The sequence below is a fragment of the Cavia porcellus genome, unplaced genomic scaffold, assembly GCF_034190915.1.
Source record: "Cavia porcellus strain 051 isolate PalLab524CR breed Dunkin Hartley unplaced genomic scaffold, mCavPor4.1 scaffold_4, whole genome shotgun sequence".
Taxonomy (NCBI): domain Eukaryota; kingdom Metazoa; phylum Chordata; class Mammalia; order Rodentia; family Caviidae; genus Cavia; species Cavia porcellus.
In genome coordinates this window covers 82,636,554-82,645,555 of record NW_026947487.1, presented here as the reverse complement: position 1 = coordinate 82,645,555, position 9,002 = coordinate 82,636,554, and positions in this window count along the sequence as shown.

Genomic DNA, 9,002 nt, shown 5'->3' with positions numbered 1-9,002 from the left:
TTAATAATGTAATAAAAATTTCATAAACACACATAGCTCTTTCTTTTATAATATTTTGACATTTATATTTTCGAATGTATTTTAAGAAATTTAATGCTCTGCAATTCTGCAAAGAACTGCAATCCTGAATTTTGGGAATGGGGACATAAAGTACTAAGTATTTCAGAAAAGTTTCAAAGTTTATCTTGACTTATTTACAAGCTATATAAATAAATTTAAGAGGCACATTCTCATATAGTTTCTGATAACTGACTAAATCAGGATAGCCTGAATCTATGTATTATTTATTATCAATGTAGCCAACTTTTTAATCTATCCATCCTTCTATTCATGAAACTCATTTACAGTTTCATTAATCAAGTATTTCCTGGTGCATGTTTCCTTTGTTTATCTACACTGTATGTCTCAATGAGTTATCAGATATCAATTAGTTCTTCCTTGATGCTGAAACAAAATACCCCAAATCCAAAGTTAAATGGGAAAAGTTTTATTTAGCTTGTATTTTGTAAAGGCCTCAGTCCATAATTGGCTGGCTTCCAGGCAGGGAGAAATGACAGACAAGAATTGTGGGGATGAAACAGTTCATGGCAGGCAGAGGTAGCAAAACAAGCAAGAGATAAGGGAGCTCTCTTTCAATCCCTTGTATTTTATTCAGGTTACTAGGATTAGTGCTGTTCCAATCCAGCCAGTGCAATGAATTAATAATCACCCACCCTTAATCCTAGTACCATTATTCCTAGCATTACACCATGAAATAACCACACACTCTAGATTGAGCTGCCTCTGAAAAGCCCCACATATGGCTGCATGAGTCTTTGGAAGGACAGCTCCACAGAATCCATAACAAAGGGCAACATATTTCTACACTGTTTCACTTTGTACTCCAAAAGAAATGACATGTCTTTCACCTATCTGCTACTTGTCACTAGTTTATCTATATGGTTATCCAATTTAGTTGTATTGAGCAACCCATCCATCCATCTCCCCATGTTTATTGTATGGAAGGGTGCTGTCAGGGAAGGAGAGCTATACAGCCTACTGATCCAAACTGGGAATTTCATTTTTCCTTTTCTGTTATGAAATAGCAATTTATGAATTGACCACATCTCTCTTCACAAAAAACTATGAGAGGAGAAACAAACCATATAGTGAGTGGGTTAAATGCAGTAGGAGTGTAAAGAGGGGACACATTCAGAATGGCCAGAAGGAATACACCACAGGGAAGATGACATTTGCATATTGATGGAAGGTCATGGCCATCTGTCATCACAGGGAGACTCAGCAGAACAAACACCCACAGAAAAGAGTATTAAGAGCCCATTAAAAAAACAGCCACTTTGTGAGGAAGTTTCAATTTGGTATCATGCATTACCTGAGCTTCTCCATCCTCTATCTGGATCTTAGCCATGAAAGAAATTCTATATCTTGTGGGTGAGCCTCTAGAAACATGCTTTGCTAGTGTATTCATAGAATCACTCTAATGTGAATCCAAAGCTTGGATCTGGGTTCATTATATGAAGTAGGTTAACCAAGGTACTCAAGAAATAAGGTCACCAGTATTTTATAACATTAGAAAAGAGGAGAACGTTTCAGTCAGTCTACACCTGGTACAAGAGGACCCAGCTTATGCAGGGATACTTACTCAATTTTGAGAAATCCAGAGAAGCTGCGATCCTGGGAAATCTCCATGAGTTGTTGTGGAAGTGTTTCCCCGCTTACCACTTACTCAGTACACACACATACCTGATTTATGGTCAGCCACCACATATAATGGAAGCATCTTCAGAAGTTGTTGTCTACTTACCTTGGTTAGACCTGTTAGCTAATGTAGGCAATTTCAATCCCCGTGAAACCTTGCAATCCCAGTGAGCATAAAACAATGGAAAGCATGAATTGAAATGAGATGAAAAAGGAGTAAAAACAAAATACCTCTGAGCAAGGATGAAGGAATGAGCATTAGTCCCAGAAGCCTTCGCATACCCATGTTTTCTTTTTGTCTTCACAGAAAATTTTTTAGTGTGGATTTATTTGGAGATCCCAGAGAGGTAAGAATTTTTGTTTTCTTGATTATATATTTTGATTTTTACATCTTCAATTCACAATGAAAAAAACTTTTTTGTGGAATTATAGTTACTTCTTATGGACATGATGCTGAATCCCAGGGAAGGCTATGACTTGCCAGGTAACACAGACTGCAAGATCAGAGAATGGACTGAAATATGTCACATCCTGAGTCCCAGTTCTGTGCTCCTTTTCAGCAAAAGTGTGTACTCTGGACTTATCTATCTTTATCTCATTCTCATTTCCTGCTTAAAAAGCCTTGTAAAAGAGAATTGATCATAATATTCTGTTATCAGGGAGTGAAGATAACTGGATAAGGGGCACAGGATCATTCACTGAGTTCAAGGGAGGGTGTAAGGTTAATTACCTATGCAAGAAAGGCTATGATTGCAACCCTCCTCCCAGTACCCTGAAACCCACAAAAATCTTCCATTCCTCTACCCTGTACTGCTAGTAAATTTTTAGGTGAAAATGTGCAATGGGGAGAGTTGAGGAGTGGTGTGAATGCAAATAGCGATGTCTGGAATAGACTGCAGGGATGTGTTCATCAGCTTTCCTGTCACCAGGGCAGAATACCGGTCATCCACAGTTTAAAGGAACAGAGTTTTATTTTGGCTTCTGGTTTAATGGATTTAGTCTGTGAGAGACTGACTCCAAGACAGAAATGCCATGGTGGAATGGTCTGGGGTGGAGACCTCTTCACCACATTGCAGCCAAGAAGTAGAAAAGCAAAAGCTTGGATTTGAACATCTTTCCAATCCCCAGTAAAAACCCCTTCCAACTTGACCTGGGTCCAGTTCCAAATATGAAGACTTTTACACCAAGTTGGTGATGTGAGTGTCCAGCTGTGGAGTAAGTAAGGAACCAGATTTTAAGAAACGTAGACTTACAGTGTTGTTGACAGAACAATCAATGGCTTAAATGCCTTGAGGCAGGAGGTCTGTGTCGATAGAGGTGATAGTGAGGGAGTGATACAGGCTTAGCAGGTCATAAAGGTGGGATGGGTAGATTACTGAAAGGACTTTGTATGTGATTCAGCACTAGTTGCATGCTGCTCGGCCTCTGAGCAAAGCAGTAATATATCTTAGATTTTACAACACACTCTGGCTTGCACTAAAGAGCAGAGGAAGTTCAGGGCATGGTGCAAAGGGGTCAGGGGTTGGGGATGGAGGAAAATGCACTGCAGCAGGTCAGTCAAGGGACCTTGGTTGATTATACCAGGGCTGGCACAGTGTGGAAGGGACATGTGCATGCAGTCTGGATGTATCTTCAGGAAGAAATGACAGGACTTGCTGATAAACAGGTGTGGATATGAAGAAAAGATGTTCCTGACTTTTGGGACCCAAGCAAGACCATGCAGATAGCCTCACAGGCAGTGACCAGTGTTCACTGCGTAAGCAGTGGTCATTACTATTACTTTCATGGTTGCTGACTGCTGTGGTCTTCCATGGGTGCTTTCCCACTGAGATGTTCATGGCTTGTCTTCTGCACTTTTACTGTTTACTGCCTCTTCTTTTTCTCCACATTTGTACTGTAAAGGATGTCACAAGACTAGTCTGATCTTGCTTACAAGACAAATTGGCTTTCCTTCCTTGAGATTTCAAAATGTACATGAGATTCAAGAACGTGTCAGGTATTATACAGAAGATGTACTCTAACACCTGATGATATTACTTGTTCCTACCCTGAGGCGTTCTCCCAAGCTCAGTGCTCCTTGACATTTCTGAGTTTAGCTCTGCACAATGACTCCTTGTCCCTTTGTTCAGGCATTTATCACTTTTGAGCTATCCCTCCATTTTCTCTCGTCTTGGCCATAGATCTCATCTCTATCTTCCTCTGGGCCTGGTAAACACCTGCTCCCATAGCCCTGCTGTAAATCACCTTTCAGATCAGCTGCCCCTCTTGCTGTTTCCAGAGTGGCCCTTACTGAAGTATACAGGCTTTATGCTGTGGCAGTAGTTGCAACCACAGCCTGCTCTGTATGACACACTATTGCAGTAGGATTTGGCCCTTGTCATAACCTTTCTTGCTCTGAAATAGAGAAACAGGTTATATTTAGGCAGGTTGAGTGATAGGCTTAAAAACTTCAGCTTTCTAGATCAATAGATGTGTAGAGCTGATCTTCAGCAGTCTGGGATTGTTTAATTTTGAATTTGTTTACTAAATGAATTGTATTTGTTACCACAAATAAATACTCGGGATTACTTCCAATGTATGTGCAGCGTGCTGGACAACTTGAGTAGCACCATGCCTAGGTTCCCATGTAAGATCAAAGGAGAAAATATGTCCTAGTGTCCCTTCTCTCATATCAGAAGTGTTTTTGTGAACTAGAAGTGTACCGTTTTTACTTATACTGCTTTTGTTAGTGATTTCTTGCATTAAGACAGCTCTGAAATGTAGTGCTGAAGTGATAATTTACTATACATAAGCACAGAAAACTGCCTTAGAGAAGAAAGACAACAGATAGATGCATATAATTCATCATGGACTTGTGATGCTGTTTCCCCTGATTTCCACGTTATTGTGTCAATAATACTGTCAGTCCAAAATAAGAGATCTCTAACCTCTCTGTGAAGCCATTCTGGAAAGTAGCAATGTAATAATTGGATGTGTGATACAGCTATGAACAAGTTGGTAAAGCAGCTAAATTTGTGCATTCATGAGATGAGGAATTTGTAAAAATCTTGGTAGCTAGCACTGTTATGAGAAGTTCAAACATTCAAAATTACATCCCTCAGAATCACAAAAATCTTCAGTCATTCCCAGGTAGTATATAACCATAAAATAAATTTTACATTCAACTAATTTTCTGTAACAAGTTTGTGTTTTATAATAAGAATTTAAATTTTCTTTTTGGCGGCGCACAGTGGCAAAAAAAAAAAAAGAATTTAAATAACTATTTTTCATGAAACAGAAGTGATGATAATTCAATAGATAGTCTCAGGAACCTAACTGAAATCTCCTTTGGAAAATTATTCCCTGATTCAGCATTCATTTTGATTTTATATATATAAAGCACCGGAATCAACTTTATGTATATTGTAATAATAATTTAATTTGGGTAATTCACGTTCTCCTCTCCCACCTCATCAACTCAGCACCACCAGCTCCCCAAATTTCTGTACTTGATATCTCACAGACATGGCCCTGGGTTTCTCTGGTCACTGGCCAGAAAGGGAAATAGATTGTGGTGATGGCCACACCCTCTAACAGGCATAGAGAAAAATGTGCATGTTTTCTCAGGCAGAGTAATGACAGGCATTGTACTGTTATTCCCAGAACTGTCCCATTTTATCCATTGATATTGATGGTGCACTGCTGCCCAAGGCACCTAAAGAGATTCTAGCGAAAAAGAAGTTCAACACCATCCCCTATATGGTAGGAATCAACAAGCAAGAGTATGGCTGGGTCCTTCCCCTTGTGAGTATGCACAGCCCTCTTAGACAAGTGGGCATACCCCCTTCACATTCAGTCATCACCTGTGTATTGCAGCCTTAAAACATTCTTCCAAAAACATTTTGACTGTCTTTACATTAAATAATCCTTAAATGTCCAGGCTAGAGCATTCTTCATATATAATAATTGTATAGTTGGACAAAAAGAGGAATCACAGAAAGGTGAGAAAGTTACAGAGTTCAGGAGATTTTATCTGGGGTGCAACAAATTCTTTTTGGGCCTGTACTATTGCTTCCGTTGTTTTCTGCCTGAGATCTCAGGTATCTCATTGGAAAACTCAGAAAATGTCACCCTTTGTAAGATACATTTTTCTACTAAAATGAAAGAAGACTGTTTCTCATTCATACAAAACATTATGTCCCTGTTAAAACATTGAAACAGCTTTCATTCAGGAATTTGATTGCAACAGATAAAAGACCAATGCAGAAAAGACCAAGCATGACCTAAACTCAAAAGCTTAACATGAAAATCTGGAGCTGATAAAGACTGGGTGAGCTAAGAAAGACATGTGGGTGTGAGAGGAGCGTACATGTGGACCACTGTACTTAACCCATGTGCTTCTCTGCAAGAGAAACAAACTTACCTTTATGACAGGAAACAGAGCTGTAAGTTGAATGAGGCACGCACAGAACTTAGACCTTCATCTTCCCACTGGGACTTCCAGAATCAAGAGATCCAAGTTATCTCCCCAGATGTTCATATCTTTCAAAGAAATATTAAAATATGCCCCTCAATAGCTATCTGATCGAGAGGAAACTTTTGTGTATGATTTATGTTTCAAAGGAAAGAGAAGTAGTGAGAATTTCAAGCTTCAAAACTGACAACTCTAAGAGAGACTTCATAGTCTCTGTATGTATTGAGCTTTCTCGAGTAAGCACATTAAGAGACTGGAGTCAGGTTAGGATGACCTCAAAATGAAACAATCAAGAAGGGGTTGGGACTTGCTCAATTTACAGACCAATTCAATGGCCTGAAATCTGGGTTTGGCCCATATTTTTGCTATTCTTACTTTACTACAGAGAGAGGATTTGCACAAGGCTCAAGACTTTCAGCATCATTTAGGTCTTATTAATTGGTTGGAGAGTCCACATTTTTTTTCACCAGGTGGGGGTTGTCACTTTCTTGATACATTTCAAAATGTTCCTGAGGAACTGACACCAGTGGCCACCGAGAAATATTTAGGAGGTACAGATGATGTTGTCAAAAAGAGAAAAGTTTTCTAGGACTTAATAGGAGATTTGATGTTTGCTGTCCCACCTGTGATCGTGGCCAATGGTCACAGAGGTGAGTTGTAGAAGACAGACTTTCATACACCAGGTTTGCTGTCTGCTTCCTATTTAGACAGAAGATGAAGTTTTGGGTAGTTGAAGACTGAAAGATTGATTCCTTATTGCCTGGGGAAGGGTTCTGTTTCATTTTGTTGCTATCAGACACAAACTGATAAAAACTTTCAAATAGAAATTGTTAGTTTGTGAAGTGATCCCAGAAAATACCAGTAGGAAAAGATGAAGCTGACACAGGGAACATATGGAAGCTAGAAATGGTGGCCAGCCAAGCATTTTCTTGCTATGCAAAACCAGAGCTGGAGAGCTGTAAGAACAAAACAGAAGACATGTACCGAGGTTGTGCTGTCTGTGCAGCAAGGAGCTGGGCATTCATCCACATGTCCTACATTTCATATATTGAAGGTTCTTCCAAATAGTTGTTAATTGTATGAGATTTGATCTCCTGAAAGCATAGGCTAAGAGACTTAAGTGGTCATACAAAAGATGGAAAATTATGTTACTGATGCTGTCAGTGGGAGCAAAGATAACCCTCCCAGATTCACGGTTATAAATAAGGCACCAGCATCATCTGCTATAGGGTTCCTCCCTGAGGTTATCATAGTTTGTTGGACTAGAATTCAAATTTGTGAATATGTGTCTTGTTGTGTTTTCAGAATTAATACTCAATTCCAGTTAGGATAACTATTAGATATGGAAGAAGGATGGAAGTTAATGCTGGCATCAGAGATGTGGTCCAGAAGAAAGACTGCTAAAAGCAGAGGGCAGTGGATGTGGTGATTTTCATTATCTGTGCTGGTGTGTGCCAGTGTGGCCAAGCTGAGGGCCAACTGAAGTGTATTACAGCACTTTCTGACATTTCCCTAAGGATACATGGATGGAGAGTGTGTTTATGGGTAGGTGAGCTCACTTAGGCAGAAGCTGACTTTAGAAAATGCTCATTAGGGAGTCTCAGAGAACTCTTCTTTTGCTCCCAAGTCCCTTTCACAAACTGTCAAGTCGGTGAAAGCTTCTTTACTGTATCCTTCTGTCCCTATCATTTTGGTAATGGTTATAAAATTCTGGACTTTATAAATACTATAAAAACTCATCCAGTACTTCTCTTCTACTTTTTCACTTTGTATAATTTCAGTTCCTTGACAGCTACTTGTGGCATTTGGGTAAATATAATACAGTAGCATATTTTGAGAAAGAGAAGTGAGAGAGAATATATATAATTTTTAAACTGTAAATTCACAAGTTATATTTTTATAAATATGTGAGGTACAAATTTATATTGAAATTTATAAATGTTAACTATAAGGGGCTGGGGATTTAGCTCAGCGGCATAAGCACCTGCCTTGTAAGCATGCAGTCATGAGTTCAATCCCCGGTACTGATAAAAAAAAAGTTAAAAAGTGTTAACTATAGTAATTAAATTACAGCATGTTTTCTGAATATCAACTAAAATAATTACATCATGCTGGTGAACATATCAATCTCCTTAATTATTGAATATTTATTATAGTGGGAAGCTCTAACTTACTTTTCCTACAATTGTAATTGTACAGTATTCTCTTATTAAAAATATGCAGTGGAACTAAAGAAGAAACAAAAGTCCACCTATCAGAGACTTAGTGTCCTTTCAACATCATCTGATTCTGTCATTCTTATCAACTTAAGTTATAACTGCTTTTCCCTCTGGTTTTATGATATGTTTTAGATTCACACATCCATGATAATATGCAATATTTGTCTTTCTCTACCTGACATGCTTTACTTACAGTGTTCTTCTATTTCATTCATGTTGTCACAAGTGGCAGAGCTTCTCTTTGTAAGTTAGTTGCTGTTCTTTTTTTTGTAAGACAGCTTTCTCATACAGTATTTATGTTGGCTAGTATTTTTCATCTAGTGCATTCGGTAGATTATTATGCTCTCTTCTGGCTTCAGAGTTCTTACTGTTAAATTTCTGGCTGTTATATATCATGGCTTTGCGTGTGATATGATTCTTATTTCTTGATACCCCTCCAATTTTCCTTATCTTTGATTTTTGAAGATATCATAATTCTGGTGACTTTGATGTTCACTTTTTGTGAAATATACTAGTGCCTTCTGTGCTTTATGCTTCTACATTTTGGCATCTTTCCTTGTTTAGGGAAATTTTCAGCCACAATTTCTTGAAATATAGCTTTTGGGCTTTTTCCCCTGTGTTTTTCTGAATGT